Source organism: Leptinotarsa decemlineata, unplaced genomic scaffold (assembly GCF_025532065.1).
Source record: "Leptinotarsa decemlineata unplaced genomic scaffold, Ldec_3_MD MMD2_P_RNA_scaffold_9, whole genome shotgun sequence".
Classification (NCBI taxonomy): domain Eukaryota; kingdom Metazoa; phylum Arthropoda; class Insecta; order Coleoptera; family Chrysomelidae; genus Leptinotarsa; species Leptinotarsa decemlineata.
In genome coordinates, this window is record NW_027412536.1 from 10,126,161 (window position 1) to 10,146,377 (window position 20,217).

At 33.8% G+C, this 20,217-nt stretch overlaps 1 protein-coding gene across 4 annotated transcripts in view; it reads left to right on the forward strand.

Moving 5' to 3' along the window:
• The window catches only part of LOC141480525 (uncharacterized), a 149,415-nt gene that overhangs the window by 117,703 nt on the left and 11,495 nt on the right, over positions 1-20,217 (forward strand). The gene's annotated exons all lie outside the window — the stretch shown is intronic.

Here is a 20,217-nt window from a genome sequence, read left to right on the forward strand (position 1 = left end):
CTGTGGCTTCGCCACCTCGCTCGAGAACTAACCAATGCGCGTATATCGCGGTGTCATCTGCGTATAATAATAATAATGAAAATCATGTTTCTTTTAAAAATACTACAAGGATTTGTATAAAAAACAATTAAAACATGTAATAAAATGACGTTATACACAATGATATTTCAAAACTAATGTTTTCTTATTAGTCAGTGGGCTATGCTTGAAGACTGACAGTAAACAAATCTAAAGCAAATGGAACTTCAAACGTTCAAGCCAGTCTCGATATACCTACACAGTAGGTTTAATGGACTGACGCCTATCAGAAAACAACTACTTCCCTACTTCGTGGTATTAGCCAGGCCTACTGTGTAGGTATATAAGTAGAGACTGGCTTGAACGTTTGAAGTTCCATTTGCTTTAGATTTCAAAACTAATGTTTTGACAAATATTCAGCATAGTATGGTACTAGATCTACAAGAATCTTCTTAATATTTTTTTAAATTGATTGCTACTAGAAAAACGTCTTACAATTACTGCTAACTTGTTGTAAAATTTCATTGCCATATAATAGGGAGATTTTGCAGCAAGTCTCAATGTATTATGCTATGGATAAGTGAGGTCATGCCTCCTAGTGTTATATTCGTGTTCTGTGGCATTTAGATTGAAAAGTTCTTTTATTTTTAAAGAAATACATCAAACATTCAAAAATGTACAGATCATAAACAGTTATGATGTTATTATTCTCGAAAACTGTTCGACAAGAGTTCTTATAATGAAGAAAAGAAAATTGAAACTTTCTATGTTTTTACCACTTTTATTTTTAACTAACGTTACTGCAGTTTCGTCCTATGAGGACATTTTCAAACTTATACATTAATGTTTATTAGTTCATTTGTAACTAACGTTACTGAAGTTTCGTCCTATAAGGACATTTTCAAACTTAATGTCCTTATACATTAATGTGTAACGTTAGTTACAAATAAGAGTGGTAAAAAATATAAAAAGTTTCAATTCTCTTTTCTTCATTATGATTTCCTACCACGTAGTAACGGCTACATCCATCAATTTATTAGTTCTGATAATGTTTGTAATTGATTATTCTCATTACTATTCTTTAAATAACAAATATTCTATTTGAATTCTCATTGGATCCCGAAAAAATTATTAGGTATCTCATGACAGATTCAAAACTTGCAAAATAAAGAGATAAAGCTGCTTGCTTTTCTAGATGTTTGGTGATTATACTCAGTCCATAGGACACTTTTCCAAGCTTCGAAGAGATTTTCTCTACGGTGTGTAACAAAGAAAACTTAACAGAGCCGTTTTTGAATATGAAAAGTAAGATTTTTAAAAAAAGCTCGGACACGTCGATTTTTAATTGAAGGGGGACACCTTTCAGACTAATCAGATTTTTTGTAGTACGCACCCCCTCGAAGGGGGTGCGTACTACTTGTACTTGTTTTAATGGTATTTCGAATACCTTTACATCTCTGTTAAAAGAAAATTTTTGTAACGATTAGTTTTCGAGAAAATTTGAAGATTTAAAAGTATTTTTATTGAGTTCAACTCTTTTTAAAATAAATCAAATTGTTTTTAAGGTACAATTTACGTCCAGAACTTTCATAAAAAAAAAATTTGCTTTTTATGACAACCTGCTAATACGTGTCCATTTGATTTCGTAAAAAAGTAAGAATTATTTGTTTATTACCAGGAGACTTTTTCGGGGGATGGGGTTGGTTACCACCCTTACATTTTAGGTAAATTGAGTGTCACCTCCTTATGAAGATTGCCTTTTGACGTGGATATTTTATGCTTCTGATAAAAAAGTGAATCATACTAAAAACTTACCTACACAACGAATACAACCTGCTGATTTCCTTGAATGCTGATGACACAGAAAAGTTTAAAAAACTATTTTAGGGTTAATAAATCCCAATAATTGTTTTTAAAGCACACACAAAAAAAGTTACACCTAATAGGGTAACTCACATAGGAAATTCAGAGTAAATGTTCAAAATGTGCGCCATTTTGCTCCATGCAACAATAAAGATTTTGTTCGAATTTTGCTCTTACATTATTCAACATCTCAGAAGTTATAGCTCGGCATTCATCAATAATTCTACGACGTAATTCATCCAAATTGGCTGGCTGTATAGTATAAACTTTAGACTTCAAATATCCCCACAAAAAGTAAACCAGTGGTGTTAAATCTGGTGATTGTGCTGGCCATTCAATTAGACCTCTTCTGCCAATCCATTGTCCTTCTAAATGATTATTAAAAAAATTTCGAACCTGCTGGGCATAATGGGGTGGTGCACCGTCTTGTTGAAAATAGATAAATTTATCCTGACATCTTGGATCCTGTTCAATTATTTCAACTATACGAGGTTGTATTGTCTCTTCAAGAAGTTGTAAATAAGAATCGCCGGTTAAATTTCCATCAATGAAAAATGGACCTATAATATGATTGCCTAATATTCCGGCCCAGACATTCAACTTTTGGAATGTCGGGTATGTATTTCTGCGTATTGTCTTAGGTTTTCATCCGACCAATAACGGCAATTATGATGGTTCACGCAACCATTTGAATAAAATGAGCTTTCGTCCGAAAAACAGATGTTATAAAGCAGCTCGGGATTTTGCATTAATCTCTCACTCATGCCCTGACAAAACTCCTGTCTTCGGTCAAAATCATCCTCATTGAGTTCATGAACAAGTTCAATTTTGTAAGGATGGAATTTGTGGTTTTTAAGGATTCTCCATGCGCTCATATGGCTTATTCCGGCCATTGCTGATAAACCTCTGGTACTTAACCTGGGATTGGCGATGACTTGACCAATCACTCCAATCGCATTATCGTTATTCACTACCCTTCTCTGAACATTTATTTTCTTATTTAAAACCGAACCTGTCTCCCTGAATTTTGTGACCAAATCCAGACCGTGATTTCTGCTTAGGTGTTTACCAGGGTTTTGCTCGTTAAATAAAATTGATGTTCTATTAGCATTTTGGTCGTTGCCAAAAAAAAAAAGCAATAACTGAAACCCTTTTAGCAGTAGTGTATGGTATTTTTAAACGAATAACAATACACGACCCGTTTAAACAAAACAATCGAACGATTTACTAATGAAAACTGGAAAAAGAAGAGTGGGTATTGATTTAAAATTTCTATGTTTTTTACCACTTTTATTTGTAACTAACGTTACTGCAGTTTCGTCCTATATGGACATTTTCAAACTTAAACAATAAACTAAGAATGATTCATTACATTCGCTAATATATACCATTCAGGTACTTGATTGAGTACCTGAATTTACAGTTCACAATGCGCATGTGCCAATTTAAAAACCGGAGAGTAAATTAAATCGATTTGGTCATTTAACAGGTTGCACCCGAAATATTTATGCTTGTGAATTTCCAAGGATTCTAAATAATTGAGTTTGCAACCCTTCCTTGCATAGTGCAGAATTTCCGTATCGTTTAGATTCGGAAACTTGTGGTTGCATGCCAAGGAATGGTTTGAAAACGTCGAATCATTTTTTCCCAGTCTGAAGGACCTTTCATGTTCAGCATATCGTTTTTGGAAATTTCGTCCGCATTGTCCCACATAAACACTATTACACTCCGGACACTTATAAACTCCAGATTTTTCCAACTTGTCGACCTTATCTTTGGCATTGAAAAAAAAATGAGATAACCTGGCATGTGGTCTGAATGCTACTTCCACATTGTTTTTTCTGAAGAAACCTGCGATAATTTCTGTTCTTTTTCCAAAATATGTTAGCGTTACCCATTTCTTGATTTCTGGTTGTTTGATCTGAGGATATATTAATCTGCAAGTGAATTTCCGGCTTTGTTTCCTGACTAACTTCTGGATAGTATCTGCGTTGAAACCGTTATTATGACCTATCTGTGTAATTGTATCTATTTCCCTAGATAGATTGTCTGCAGACAAAGGCAGTGAGAATGTTCTGTGCAGTATTGAATTGTAGGCTGCTAATTTATGACTCTCTGGATGCCGTTACTGCAGTAACGTTAGTTACAAATAAAAGTGGTAAAAAACATAGAAATTTTCATTTCTCTTTTCATCATGATCTCCTACCACATAGTAACGGCTACATCCATCAATTTATTGAAAGAAGCAAATACAGCTAGACAAGCCACATACTACTTTGAACTAAAAATGAAGTACCATCAAGCATCGCAGAATTTATGGGTCAACCAAGAATGCCTGAGAAGAAAAATTACCCCGAAGTACATTAACATCAGAACCAGGACAAAAACACCAGCAGCGGAGAAGGCGACAATGAAGGCACGAGTGATCTGGCTAAAACAAGAGTGCAGGACACTGTTCTCAAAAAGGAATATCCTGCAACATTATTTGAAGGTATTACACTCGGAACTTACTTATAAACTTCACCAGATAGAATTTGACATTTTTTATGACTAAGTTAGGTCTACAATTAGTGATTTCATATACCGGAAGTACCAAACTCAACTCAAGAAACTTAGGGCACTAACACAGAATCAACAACATATCATACACAGCGAATCAGTCGAACCAGATATCCAGTTCAGTGAAAGAATCATCAACTTGACCAAAGTAGAATTTAACAAAGAGGAAATTTCAACAATGTCCAAGGGGCCGAAATATACACCAGCAATAATTAATAAAAATAGTTTGGATACGTTGATAACAGATACAGCTATTGCACTGAAACAGACAGATAATAGAGATATAGGGGCATACAAGATAAATGAAGTTATTCAGAACCATCCATTCTCTTTATCAAACAGTAGAGAAACCGGCATAATAAAAACTATACAACAAAAAATAAGAAATAATGATCTAGTTTTCACGAAATCTGATAAATCGAATGCCATAGTTATCCTTGAACGAGAAGCATATGTTCAGAAAATTGAATCAGTCATTCGAGATGAAAACCTTACTGTCATCAACAAAGACCCGACGAAAAATAGTCAAAATGAACTTAAAACTTTCCTCTTAGATACTAAAATCATTTTCACGGAATCAGAGAAACGGAGAATCACCAACATGAACCCCTCTTGCCCTAAACTGTATGGCCTGATAAAAACACATAAAGAGGATAACCCCATAAGACCGGTAGTTTCGTATATAAATAGTCCGGCAAGAGAACTAGGAATACGTCTTAACAAGTTGTTCAAAAATATTACCAATTTCGTCCCACCTCACAGCATTAAAAATTCACTGACTTTAGTAGAGAACATAAGAAACCAAACCACGCCACATAATTCAATTTTAGTTTCATTCAATGTAAAGAATATGTTCTCCAACATACCGTACAACGAGTGTAAGCCCCTCATTTTAGACATATTAGATCAAGCCAAAGTAGACCATATCACTTCCTTTGAGGTTTCAACAGCTTTCGATTTGTGCCTGAATCAGAGTTACCTACAGTTCAACAACAAATTCTATAAACAGGATTCAGGTTTACCAATGGGCTCACCCCTTAGTCCACTTTTAGCAGACATATTTATGAACAACTTGAAGACCAAGATAGTAAACTCCGACCTGGGTAAAAAACATATTCATTTTTGGTACAGATATGTAGACGATATTCTTGCCTGTTTCAGAGGTACTACACGACAGCTGAACCAATTTATGACATTCATGAACAATCTCAATAGCAACATTCAGTTCACACTCGAAACAGAAATAGAGCAACAAATAAATTTCTTAGACCTGGCCATTACACACAATCAGAATAGATTCGAGTTCAATGTTTTCAGAAAACCTAGCTATACAGACATCACCATCCCAAGCGATTCTTTCCATCCAGACAGTCATAAATTAGCAGCCTACAATTCAATGCTGCACAGAGCATTCTCACTGCCTTTGTCTGCAGACAATCTAGCTAGGGAAATAGATACAATTACACAGATAGGTCAAAATAACGGTTTCAACGCAGATACTATCCAGAAGTTAGTCAGGAAACAAAGCCGGAAATTCACTTGCAGATTAATATATCCTCAGGTCAAACAACCAGAAATCAAGAAATGGGTAACGCTAACATATTTTGGAAAAAGAACAGAAATTATCGCAGGTTTCTTCAGAAAAAACAATGTGGAAGTAGCATTCAGACCACATGCCAGGTTATCTCATTTTCTTTTCAATGCCACAGATAAAGTCGACAAGTTGGAAAAATCTGGAGTTTATAAGCTTAAAAATCCGGAGTGTAATAGTGTTTATGTGGGACAATGCTGAACATGAAAGGTGCTTCAGACTGGGAAAAAATGATTCGACGTTTTCAAACCATTCCTTGGCATGCAACCACAAGTTTCCGAATCTAAACGATACGGAAATTCTGCACTATGCAAGGAAGGGTTGCAAACTCAATTATTTAGATTCCTTGGAAATTCACGAGCATAAATATTGCGGGTGAAACTTGTTAAATGACCAAATCGATTTAATTTACTCTCCGGTTTTTAAATTGGCACATGCGCATTGTGAACTGTAAATTCAGGTACTCAATCAAGTACCTGAATGGTATATATTAGCGAATGTAATGTATTCTTAGTTTATTGTTTAAGTTTGAAAATGTCCATATAGGACGAAACTGCAGTAACGTTAGTTACAAATAAAAGTGGTAAAAAACATAGAAATTTCCATTTCTCATTTCATCAAAATAAATAGTTTCCACCTCATCACATTTAGTGAAATATTTTATTTTCCGTAATTAACTCATCCGCTTCATTGGCAATCAACGTAATAAGCATATTGTGATGTTTCTCAAAATCTTTTGTTACCTTTTTCGGCTTCCGAAAGCTCACTTTTAACTTATTCTTATGTATCTCCTCACCAACATTTTCTGAAGAGTCTTTAATTAATTCAAAATGACTGATAGCAATAGAACGCAATGCTCGTATCTGCGAGCAGTCTTATCGCTTGAAGGCATTGTCGTTATGAATTTATGATTTCAAAAAATGATTCAATGACGAACCCGAAAATAACAAAGATCTGAATCTAAACACCAGTGTAAAAAGTGTATAAGAAAACACCAGCCAATTCTCAGAAACGATGATTTTGTTGACTGTTCATTTGACAGAAAAAAAAAGAAAAAAGGTTAATATGCAGAAATGCAAAGTAAAATATAATACGAATAAGTATATACCTATTTAGCAAGAAACTTAAATATAGGTGCAACAAAAGATAACTAGTTTCAATTGCATTCAAACTTTATATTATTTGAAACTACAAATATAAATGTCGATCATACAACATCCGAGTACTAGAAGGACATTGAACTTACTTTGGACAGCTTCAGATCATCGCCCCATATTCAAGTTTGGATCTCACGTAAGCATAGAATAGCGTGATCATTACTTTTATATATCTGAATTCTCATGAATGAGTTCCTCATTATCTGATCTGTTAAAATCTGTTTTTCCGTTAAGCAGCTGTCGCTTCCCTACGAACGACAACTGTCAAAAGTCGAAACTTGTGCGAGCTAAGGACTAAAGAGGTCTCACCTTTTGACGTGTAATTCCTAACACGGCCCGAAATTCGACTAGCGGATGAAACAGCTTGGTCTATATACGAAACAAAAGTGAATTTTTGATCAAAAGATAATGCCAAGTTCTTTCATGTCATCAACTCAACTGATGGGATTCTCAATCAGTAATTAATTTCACCCCCATATCAATATAATTCAAAATAACCATTTTGAAATAATCATCTATTTTTTTTCTTCAGAACTGGTTATCATGTACTCTATTTTTTAACGTCAACGCTAGATACTACTACCTCTTTCATTTACTCCAGATTTTTAGAAAATGTAACATTCGGAAAAATAAAGGTCATTATCTGTTGAATATGCATTCAAAAATGAATATAAAAACAAATATTTGAAATCCAACTATTTGGACTCTTTCAACTCCATTAAAAAATAACCTTGAATGTAAGCACATATCTTATAGTAAATGCTCTGAAAACCAGGACCGTTCCTGGCGCTCCAGGCGCCAAATCCAAGGGGGTACCCACAGTGATGAAGAAAATGTATGCCCTATTAAATACACTATTTAAATCATCATATTATAATACACTATTTACTTCGGATTGCAAGGCTTTATCAAAAAGCTTGTCATTTGCAAGAGTTCAAATTATTCAGGAATCTCTAGCCGTAGCCCAACCTTTTAAAGATTATTTTCAATGAGCAGTGTTACCTTAATTCTCATACAAATAACAAAACAAGTACCAGTTCTGAAGTTGATTATGCTTATTGATCTCCCAATGAATGTAGACCTAATTTTATTAGATAGTTTTGTTTCAATATTTCTTTATTTTCATATTAGGATAATGTAACCTAACCCTGAAGAGTTTGTTTGTTTTTAAAAAAGCTCAATTACATTACACATACAAAATGTGTTGAAGATGTATGATAATACAATGGTTGAAGTAAAATTTGAAATTTGGTTATCACTATAATCATCATCAGGTATATTTTTATTGAAATGTAAATAGACATAAGTAAATAAATATAGGAGTACATGGTTCATTTTCCTAATGATTTCAAAAAGAGGCCACGCACATTGTTCGAAAAAATTAAATCGCATCATGACTATTCAGAAATTATCACAGTTCATTAAAAAAATAATTTTGAAATAAACACTGTCATCACCTCATTATTCTTAATAAATATCAAATGCAACCGTTTCATGATTTGTAAAAGGATTTTTTTTCAAACAATAACCAAATATTACATTGCAAACGCTACGAGCTAGATCAAAATGATGTACTACATTCAGTATTGTACACCTTAAAAAGGCCCACAAAAAAGTCCGCGATGCTTTATATCTACTTATCTCTTAGAGATAACCCACAATAACCACTTTTTATCCTTTACTTTTTATGAAGCGATTTTTAACAATACAGCATTAATCCTTATCCAATTAAGTACCTTAAAAACGTTGTGCATTCAATACAGGTCAATATGGCCTTTTATAGCATATAATTTAAATGAATATTTTCGATGATATTAGATTTAAAATGCAGGGACGCTGCTTTTGCGGCGGTAACGGTGGCGCGTGCCTATAAATAGCGCGTCAAATCCGTGCTTCCTCCTCGACGCTGTATTCACTCTATACCAGCGACCTGCCTAGGTCCGAATGAGTGAAGATATCCCTGTACGCCGATGACATGGCTCATCTTCCTTGGGTCGAGAGCTCGTCGTCGTCTACATGCAACGTGCATTGGACGACCTCGAGCGCTGGTACCTCGATTGGAAGATCCGAGTAAACCCGGAAAAGACTCAGGCGATAACCATGGGAAGATTACTATCTTCTCCGGCCAGAAAAGTGAGAATCTCTGGGAGGGAGATTGACTGGCAAGCGCGGGTAAAGTACCTCGGCCTTTTGATAGACCGTAGGCTCACTTGGAACCCGCACATTATGTACGTTAAATCTAAGATCGAGGGTCGGATAGCCAGTCTTTACCCTCTGATCAACAGAAAATCAAAGATGAGTATGAAAAACAAAATCACGATCTATAACACGATGTTCAAGCCTGTCATTATGTACGCTTCAGGTATCTGGGGACAAGCGGCTCCGTCCAACATTTCCATTTTGGAAAGGTTGCAAAATAAGATAATTAGGATGATTGTGAATGCTCCTTGGTTCGTGCGGAATGAAGCCATCCGCAGAGATTTGCAGCTGCCTTCCATTCGGCAGTCCATTCAGTCGAGGAATGAGAGAGTTTTCGAAAAAACGGAAACTCATGAAAACCCGTTAGTTAGGGAAGCCACAGATTATGCTGTAGACGACCCCTCCCGATATAGAGGGCCCCGACACTCTGTCGAATGAGGCCCTCATGTCCCCCGTTAACGGATGAATAACTTTTTCATCCATCCCATCCCAGCTAGGTAGAGCGGCACTGATGTCTAAGGACTTCATGCCGTCACCAATCAGTCATGAACCCATTAGTCTCTCTCAAGACCAACAATCAGCCAAAAGGGTAGGGGAGCTGGTCTCCAAACCTGGATGAAATAACGATGACATTCCGGCGCTTTCTCCTATAGCACTTTATGATTTTCAGCGATCGCACGCGAGCGCCTCCACCAAATGTCACGCTCGGACTCGTTGAGTAATTTACTCGCTTAATGAGTTTTGGCTTGCGAAGGGTTTAGTGATGGCTTTGAGAATAATGAACATAAGTACAAAAATAATGTCATGATTTTATATATTGAATAACGATACAAAAATTAATACAGTACTATACTAGATTATAATTGCGCGCCTGGAGAGATGTGGCAAGCAATATTCAGGATGAGGTGTGTCCATATCACACCTCATCCACTGACCCCCTTTCGCCACTCTTGATCTCTAAAAAACGATTATTGCTGGCTTTAAATGTATCAGCAATAATTGATCTAGATCACCAACTTCTGAAAGTATTGTATCAATCAAATCATGAAGCAAGACAGTAAAGAGATTTGTAACAATATATTCAGAACATTTACATAGAATATGTACAACCATTGTTCTCGAGTATACTCGTAGTTTTATCAGGTAGTTTAACTTTTTGAGTTGTGTTTTGAAAATGTGAAGATGAAGAGTTTTGTCAAACCTTGTATACTAACATATTTTTGCAATTTACTGCTGAATACTACCATTTCTAATATTTGGTCGATGTTCCCAAGATTTCGCAGTATTAGAAACAGTATTAGGCTCAATAGTGCTATTTATTAGTTGATCAGGAAAAACTCCATACTTCACCGATATATCAATAAAATGTAACAGCACATGGACAATGACCCCATATGTAGGTTTCAAGAATTTTGTAATTACAATTTCGCTACATTTATTTTCCAAATCATTAACAATCTTCAAGAAATTAGCAAATTCTATTTTCTGAAACTGTAAAAAAGTGTTTTTCTATGACAATAGACAAAGATATAGATAATTGTTACACTAGTTTCATCAACGTTTGTGAGTTCTTGAAAACCTGCCAGAAGATGTTCTTCATACATTGGCCACCCTAATAAATAACTCATTTCAGAGAGGTATATTCCCAGATTTCCTGAAAACTGCCATTGTAATTCCCGTACATAAAGGTGATGCCTTTGACGAGCCAGCAAATTTCCGGCCGATTTCTCTTATACCCGCACTTGCAAAAATAATTGAAAAAATTAGAATAACAAAATTCTTTAAAAAAACATAAGCTGTACGGATTCCAGAGAAAAAAAGTCATGTAATGACATATTTTCATTTCTCCAAGAAATATACACAAATGTCAACTGCGGGGAGGCTGCAGCCGCCGTGTTCTGCGACTTCAGCAAAGCTTTTGACTGTGTTGATCATCAAATACTATAGGCTTAACTAACACCATTACGGTTTCAGAGGAGTAATAAACAATTGGATAGAATCCTACCTGACTAATAATGGCACACAAATGGTTAAAACTTCATCCGTTTATGATAAAGCACTGGGTAACCGTGGTTTACGGGTACATACTGTGATATCTCGGGTAAATTTACAATTTTTGCAGATGACCACTACTTTATGGCATGACAGACATACAATTGACCTGGAAATAAAAAACTGCAATATGAAAAAAATTAAAGTTCTTGTGACTCTAACCTCCTTGCCTTAACGTTTCAAAAACTAATATATTATAATATAATATAGTGTAGATATCTGCTGCATCTCAGAACATTGGCTCAAATCGGAGGAGATGATGTCATTCAAATTATATGATTTTTCTATGGTAAGTAGCTTCTGCCGTGAAGAATTTCAACATGGTGGAGTTTGTATATTTGTGAGAGCAAAATATGTTCCAAACTGTAAATCAATAGCCCATAATCACAATATTGAGAAACACTTTGAAGCTACAGTGATCTCTATAAATCTCCCGGTCAGCAGTAACAAATTATATGTCATCACAGTTTATAGTGACGGTGGGATTTTTATTGAAAAAATGTATGACCTGATGTGTGATATATACTCATGCTCAAATCAGTGCCATGCCAAATTCATTGACCAATCTGTTCAATGAATTTGGTATGGAAAACCATATAGAACAAGCCACACGAATCACTGACAAAAGTTCTACCTGTATTGATCTTATGTTTTCAAATATTTCATTGTGTACAAAATTGGTAAAAGATAATCACATATCGGATCATACATTCCAAATATGCCAATTTAGTTTGGATGTGGGAGAAAATGAAAGAATAGAAATACAATATAAACGGGATTACTCTGAAAATAATATGATGAACTTTAAAAATCTGATCGAAAAAGAACAATGGGCAGATGTTTATTCTTCTTCCACAGTGGATGATAAATTCAGTAACTTTTTCAACACTTTCAAATTCTACTACGATATCTCATTTCCATTTAAAAGAACGCAAATAAAGAAACGCTGTAAAGTCTGGTATACCAAAGAACTGAAAGAACTTCATAATATGCTCTGTGATATGACAAATAACATTATTAAAAGTTCATCAAATATGACCATTAAAAAAAAATTTGATACACTGAAAAAACTATATAAAGAAAAACTAAAGCAAGAAAAGTATAATTACAATGATGAAAGAATAAAAAATGCCTCAAACAGGATGAAAGAAAGTTGGAAAATTATTAACGAATCCAAAAATCATAGTCAAAATCAATCAGTATCAAAGCTCAATTATAATGGAGAATGTGTGACAGATCTGAGGGAAATTTGTAATATATTTAGTAATCACCTCAATGATTTGCAATGTCCCTCAGTTGATAATGATAAAGTCAAAATAATATCTCATTTCCATCATACATTCTTTCTCTCTCCTACTAATGCATATGAAATTGAGGATTATATTATGAAAACCACCAAGAAAACAGCTGAAGATATTGATGACATTTCTGGAAAACCGTTGAGATATGTCAGAGAACATATAAAAGAGCCACCAGCATACTTAATCAATGAAACGTTCGTTACAGGTCAATAGCCAACAAATTTGAAAACCTCCAAATCAGTACCTATATATAAAAATAAAGGATTCAAATATGACGTTAATAATTATAGAAACATCTGCTTACAAAGTCAGTTATCAAAAATTCTCGACTTTGCTTTCAATTGCCGCCTCAACAAATTTTCAGAACATCATAATTTATTCAACGAAAGTCATTTTTTGTGGAGGAAAAAATCAGTTTTTTATCGACCTTTTTTTGGGTAATTGTTACCTTCCACAATCTGAAAAAATATAAAAATTATAATTGAGAACTTTATACAAGTGTAGAAGGGCAAACTTTTTAGTTTACCCCGATAAGTTACTGCGTAAAAATCAAAGTATTTTTCACAAAGAAAAATCTGCTATTTATCAGTAACTTGTCGTATTTCACAATTTTGCCTATCAAAAAAATTATTAAGAAATTATACTTATCTTTTACGTTTCGGAGGCCAAAATCTGCCTCCGTCTTCAGAAATAGATAAAAATTCGAATATATACGCAGTTATTCCTTTTTTTGAGAGCTTATTTCTTTACTTCTTCGACAGATGTCAAAGAAGTTTTGAAATATGAAATTATGTCAATGTTGTTGATTGACAACTGAAATATTCGATGTAATACAAGGTACTCTCCGATATCAGTTTGTTGCCATTTCGCCACTATCCAAAGTTTTCTTCAAGATGGGTAGCCAAGTACGGTCTATTTCTAAGGAGCTATTCGAGATACAATTCTCTCCAGACATGAGAATATACGCTGATTCTTTTAGCTTACGTCTCTTAGAATGAGGCTCATTGGTAATCTTTCTTGTCCTATTCCATTCCACCCGATGTTCACCGTCTGATTTTAAAATGTGTTCTGATAATTTTGATCCTGTCAATTGTCTATAGAATAGAAATAGAATAGAATAGAAATTTATTCATCATTAAAAGATTTTATACATGTGGTACATACAGCATAAAACTTTATCAGACTAGTCAGAACCGAACATAAAGCAATTGTGCTTATCTATAGTTAGTGTATATATACATGTTATTAGAAGTTAAGTAGACATAATAAAAAGATGCAAGAACAGTGACAAATAATATATGCAAGTAGCTTAAATTAGTTAAAATTGTGAAATCATTTTTTTTTTATTATTATTTTTTATATAATCTCGATGTTCATTCTCACGCACTTTCAATGGTCTTGAGGTTTCACCAATGTAACTTTTACCACAAGAACAAGGTATTTTATAAATACAATTTTTTGTTTTTTCTTCAGTGTTGTTGGGTTTTGTATGTGTGAGTATAGATCTCAGTGTATTTTTTGTTCTGAAAGTAGTTCTAACATCATATCTATTTCCAATTCGTGTTATTTTTTCAGATAGTTTTGGAATGTAAGGTATAACGTTAGTTGTAAAAGGTGTCGTTGGATGTTGAGTCGGTAATTGTTGAGTTGGATGTTGTTGAATTCGTGAAGCTGTTTGTATGTTCGTTTGGTTTTTAATTGACTCTTTATTTTCTATTGAATTCATCGTCGAATTTATGAAAGAATCTGGATAAGCAGATAATTTTTATATTTTTTCAGATTGTGGAAGGTAACAATTACCCCAAAAAAAGGTCGATAAAAAATCATAATTTAGTGTTGAACTATCAACACGGGTTTAGGCAAAATAAATCAACATCAACAGCAACTCTGTGAAAACATCTATAACTTTCACGTATAGTCAGTGGGCATACTTGAAGACTGGCTATAAATCAAATCATCTAAAAGTATGCCCACTGACTATACGTGAAAGATTTCTTTCCTTTTACGAGGAATTGGGCAAATTTGGATATGCAGTTGGTTACCTCGTTCACAGGCAGATGGAGCGACGACAAACCTGTTGTTTGTTGTAGTCTTCAGCTTAGTTCGAGGAATGATACTCTGACGGAATTCGATTTTCAATTATCGGAAATCATCGACTTTATGTTGATGATATACACTACCTTGCACTGACGAGTGGCCAAACAGCCCGAAACCGGTCTGCAAGTGTGTTCCAATAATTGAAAATCTATTGCGGCAGTTGTATCGCCAACAGCATATGCAGGAATAACTTCAGTGAAGAATCCTGCACTGACACCTGTCGGATATAATCCAACGCCCTTCGTGGTATTAGCCAGGGGAGTAGTTGTTTTCTGATAGGTGTCAGTCCATTAACCTACTGTGTAGGGTGTTGAGGCTGGCCTGAACGAATTGTTCTTTTAGATGATTTGATTACATCTATAACTATTTAAACAACAAACAAAACACAATAGCTCTATACTTCGACTTAAGCAGAGCATTTGATACTGTGAGTCATGATACTTTGATAGAAAAATTATATTGAATAGGAGTTCGAGGAGTTGCCAGTGACTGGATTACAGCATATTTGAAAGATAGAAAACAGATTGCAGTATTGAATAATAATAAATCAAAAGAAAAAACAATTATTATGAGTGTTCCACAGGGTTCTATAATGGCCCCAGTACTCTTCATCATTTTCATGAATGATATGATTAACTCATGTCCAAGTGCGCAAAATATAATTAAGTATGCCTACGATACCAATTTTCTTATATCAGAAAAATCAATATGTGATATGGTACTTAGAGCTAAAGCCAATACTGTAGCGAATGAATTCTATAACTGGTGTACTTACAATGGTCTAGTGGTGAATATGGAAAAAACATGCTTTATGCAGTTTCTAACGAAAAATCTGAATAGGAATTCTAATTTATCAATAAGAGTAAATCATAGTAGCATTGAGCAGATTGATGTTGCTCGCTTTCTGGGAGTTATATTGGATAATAAAATGACATGGAAAAATCATATAAACAAAACAATCACCAAGCTGACTAAAATCTGTTTTGTAATAAGACAACTAAAAAATACTGTATCAACTGAAACTCTGAAATTGGCATACTATGGATTGGTTCAACCTACATCAACCATACTCAAGATTAACCATTGGGCAAAACTCGCACATATATAAAGGTATTCTCTGCTATAATAGATTTATAGATTTGTTTAATAGTAAAATTGATCTTGCTGATCTGAGAATTTTCAAAAACTCCCTGTACAAGTATTTAGAATCCAAGGCATTCTACTCATTAGAGAAATTTCTGGAGACATGAACTAATATGTTGTAATTAGGTATAATTTTATATATGTCTGTATTTTGTTTTTTATACTTCTTCACGTGCTGATTTTTATATGTAAACTAAATTCTAAATTTATATCATATTTTGTGACGAGCAGTGGCGTAACTACAGGGTGGCAAGTCGGCAAAATGCCACGGGTCCCCAGCCGAAAGGGGCCTCCGGTCAGAGGAGAATCCCAACTCCCAACATTTATTATACATGTTTAGTAAAAGGAGTTTTGTCTTTGATTTATTTTTGTTACCTACTCAGTTGCATACACAAGTAAAAAAATATATTAAAAATTAAAAGTATTTAAAAAAAAAGTTGTAACCCAGTTTCAAAACGTATCAGATAGATAATAAAATGTTCGACACGCGTGTTGGTACGAGTATTACTGCGGATGTTAGGGGAATTTCCGCTGTGAGTGCCGTGGACAAGGGTACGATGGAGCTAATACCATGAAAGGCACTTAACAGTTCAGAAACTCAAAAAAGATATAGAGCCAAATGCGGTTAATGTCCATTGTGCTACTTAAAATTTAAATTTGGTGGTAAATGATGCAGTAAAAGAGGTCATAAAAATACAAACATTATTCGAAACTGTATAACAAATTTATAATTTTTTTGGCCATAGTACTAAACGATGGAATATATTATCTAGTTTTACATCTGACAATAAAGGATAGACCGGGGTATCATCAAATTCAGTAACAATAAAAACAATGAATCCAACTAGATGGGCAGGACGCTTGGATGCCATGTTTGCTTCAAAAGTTCGGTTTTTTGATGTTCAAAAAGCGCTTACAAAAACTATTTTATTAAATTCCAAAACAGATGAGAGAAATGAAGCTATCTTGCTGAAGAAGATAGGAAACTACAATGTTATTATGTTGTTGGTTTTCCATTGCAAAGTCTAACAAACTATAGATGCGGCTTCTAAAGTACTTCAGTCTAAAGCCATCGATTTTTCAAATGCTGCAAGTCTGTCTAGAACAACTTGAAAAGTATCGACATGAATTTGAAGATTTAAAAACGGAAGCAAATAGTATTGCAGTGAAATAGTCTATAAACCCTAAATTTCTCCAAGATCCTGGAAGCTTGTTTAAAGTGAACGTATTCTATTGTGTATTAGACATAATCATTAATCAACTGATATCGCATTTCCTTAAAATGAATTAAATTGTTTTCAATTTCAGTGTCTTGCAACCTGCCACATTGGAAAATTTGAGCGTTACTGATTTATTGGAAAAGGCTTTAGCATTTGTCCCTCTATATAAAGAAGATATATCCGTCTCGTTTTCCAAGGAAATTCTCAGTTTTCGATTCGCTTTTTAGACACGGAATAGAAACATCATCTTCTATAAGAAAACTTGCTAACTTATTGATAATAAAAAAGCATTTTTTCTACACCCCTACTCTAACAATACACTTATATGACCATAATCCGTTTCATAATGATATCCATTATGATACAGATTTTTCATAACGACACAGATTATCAACCAATAAAAACCCATAATTTTTCAATCAAGAATCCTGTTCCTTTGTTTGTCCTAGATTCTAACCTAAGTAACTAATTGCTTTGTCAAAATCAGTTTTCATATTACCTACCTATATTATCAAAATGTCTGAAAACAGCGATATAGAAGGAATACCATCTACTCCAATATTTTTAAAAGATCAGATTAATTACAGTTTGTTATATTCAATATAAATATAATTAGAATCTTTATAGTTTTCATATATCCATGATAATACCATTAAGTTTGTGTTTTTTTTTAAATATGAGTTAATTACTGTAAATGTGTTCAATACAAATATAATATTTATAGTTTTTCATTATTTATCGGGTTTAGAAAAAATAGCGTATGCAACTCTCATGTAATGGTTATCATATCTTCAAGTTTTCCTGAAGTGTGCACTTCATTTCTATTATTTCTCACCATTCCTGTGACTACGGCTAGTGCTGAGCGATCATTTTCAAAACTGAAATTGATTAAAACTTATTTAAGAAATTCTATGTGACAAGACAGGTTGAGCAACTTGACTATTTTATCCATCAAAAATTCAACAGCCCGAAATTTGAACCGAAGGAATTTTAATAATTAACATTTTACATCTCGAACACCTTGTGTGCTTACAACCAATATGATGATTCAGACTGCCTATATCAAATTGCTATTTTGTTTTTCAAATAATTTTGACTACTCTATGTGCCCATATCAATTAGATGCTGACTGTACTTTAAATTAGGTACTTTTAATTTAAAGTAAATTATTAGAAAATCAAGTACCTAAGTATAATTATAAAGTATATATGTACCTATTTGTCATAGTGATTTATTATTGTATAATTACAAGTAAAAGTGTATAAATAAGTATAAAAAAATATTATAATTGTTGGTTCAGCTTCTTTATATTTGGGGGAGGGGGCCCATCCGATAAATTTGCCACGGGCCTCGAACGGTATAGTTACGCCACTGGTGACGCGTCCAATAAGTTATACATTCTGTTCTCCTTTTTGTAATAACTTCAGTGACGAATAAGGTTCTATTCTATTCAAATGTGATCTTGGTAACATCGAACTGGATAAGGGTTACATAGAGAGAGCCGTAACAACAATAAGGTTTCTAGGGGGTGTTCATTGATAACAATTTGAAAAGCATGCAATGAACTTAAATAAAAAACTGGGCTCTGGTTGTTTTGCTGTAAAAATAGTTTGGCAGGCACTGAGATCCTCTGCTGCAAAAATAGTATAAGATGCATTAATCGAATCCAATATCATCTATACGGCTCCCCATTTTGGGGAGTATGCAATGTCATGCAAAGCATCTTAATTACACAAAAAAAACAATTATTAAATACATTTCTAAAGCAAAGGCACGTGAGCCATGCAACCGACTTTTTGTCTTGCATAAGCTACATACTGTTGTTGCCATATTCATAGCACAGTTTGTCTAATTAAAAAACATCTGAATAAATCCAATACGGCTAACTACTATCCTACCCGTAAGCAAAACAGTATTAACTTATCCAGACCGATCTCTACTTTAATGAAGGACTATATTATTTATAATGGTTGCAAGATGAGAGAAATTAACACTTTAAAAAGGCTGTTTACTTCTTGCTGTGTAGTCGTCCATATTAATTTATGTAGATACATTTAAATTAAATAATTTTTTATTGCTAAAGATTTTAACCTCAATTCTCCTTTATAGAAAAGTGCCAGAACCCTTTGTTTTACTTGTTTTCTTTCATATATGTTGACTGACTAATTGTAGTTTTTAGTGTTTTGTTTATAGGAGTGCTTTGTCCAAAAGAATTCCATGTTTTTTATGCCAATAAAGTATTGACTGATTGATATATCTGCAATACTATCAATGAAAAATTTATTTAAACATTCTGAGACTTCATCTTTTTATCATCCCCATTACATCGAAATCCATTTTAAGTTTTGGTGTAAGGAGTGATTCAATTTTCATGTCTGAATGGTACTATGGAAAATATAATTTCATTATTTGACAGTATTAGGTTCGTGAAAAACACTTCGATTTCTCATGTTTTCTTTCTCATATAAGAATAGGTATTTGGTACTAAGCCCTTCCTTTATGTAAGAAAGTATTTTGTATCATTATTAGTGAATATGAAACAATTACTAGTCCAAACTGGTTGAAAAATAATTTCTAGCAGACAAACCAATTAAACAATACAACAGCCAAAACTGTAAGACAGTCCAAAAGCAAATAAGACGAACTACAAAAACTATCTCGAGTGTCTCCTTAACAGAGCAGTCATAGGAGTGAATTCTTTCAACTTACAGGTAGAATCAAGTATTGAAGAACAAGTGGCGGCCGAGATCCCGAAAATAGAATCCCAATAAAGTTGAATAACACTCAAAAAAGCTACAAACCCAAAGAAAGAAGTGGAAAATTGTTTCTACAGTTACCAGATATAAAAAAATTGGTAGTGGTCAAGGAGGTGAACACTTAAAGAGATGTGAAACAAACGGGAAAAATGTCACTTTTTGTTTTCAATGTCCCGGATAAAATGAAATTATGTTGGAAGCTGTATTAAATAACGTGTAAACTATACTGATGTCCATTTGAATAGACTAGCGGCTCATACT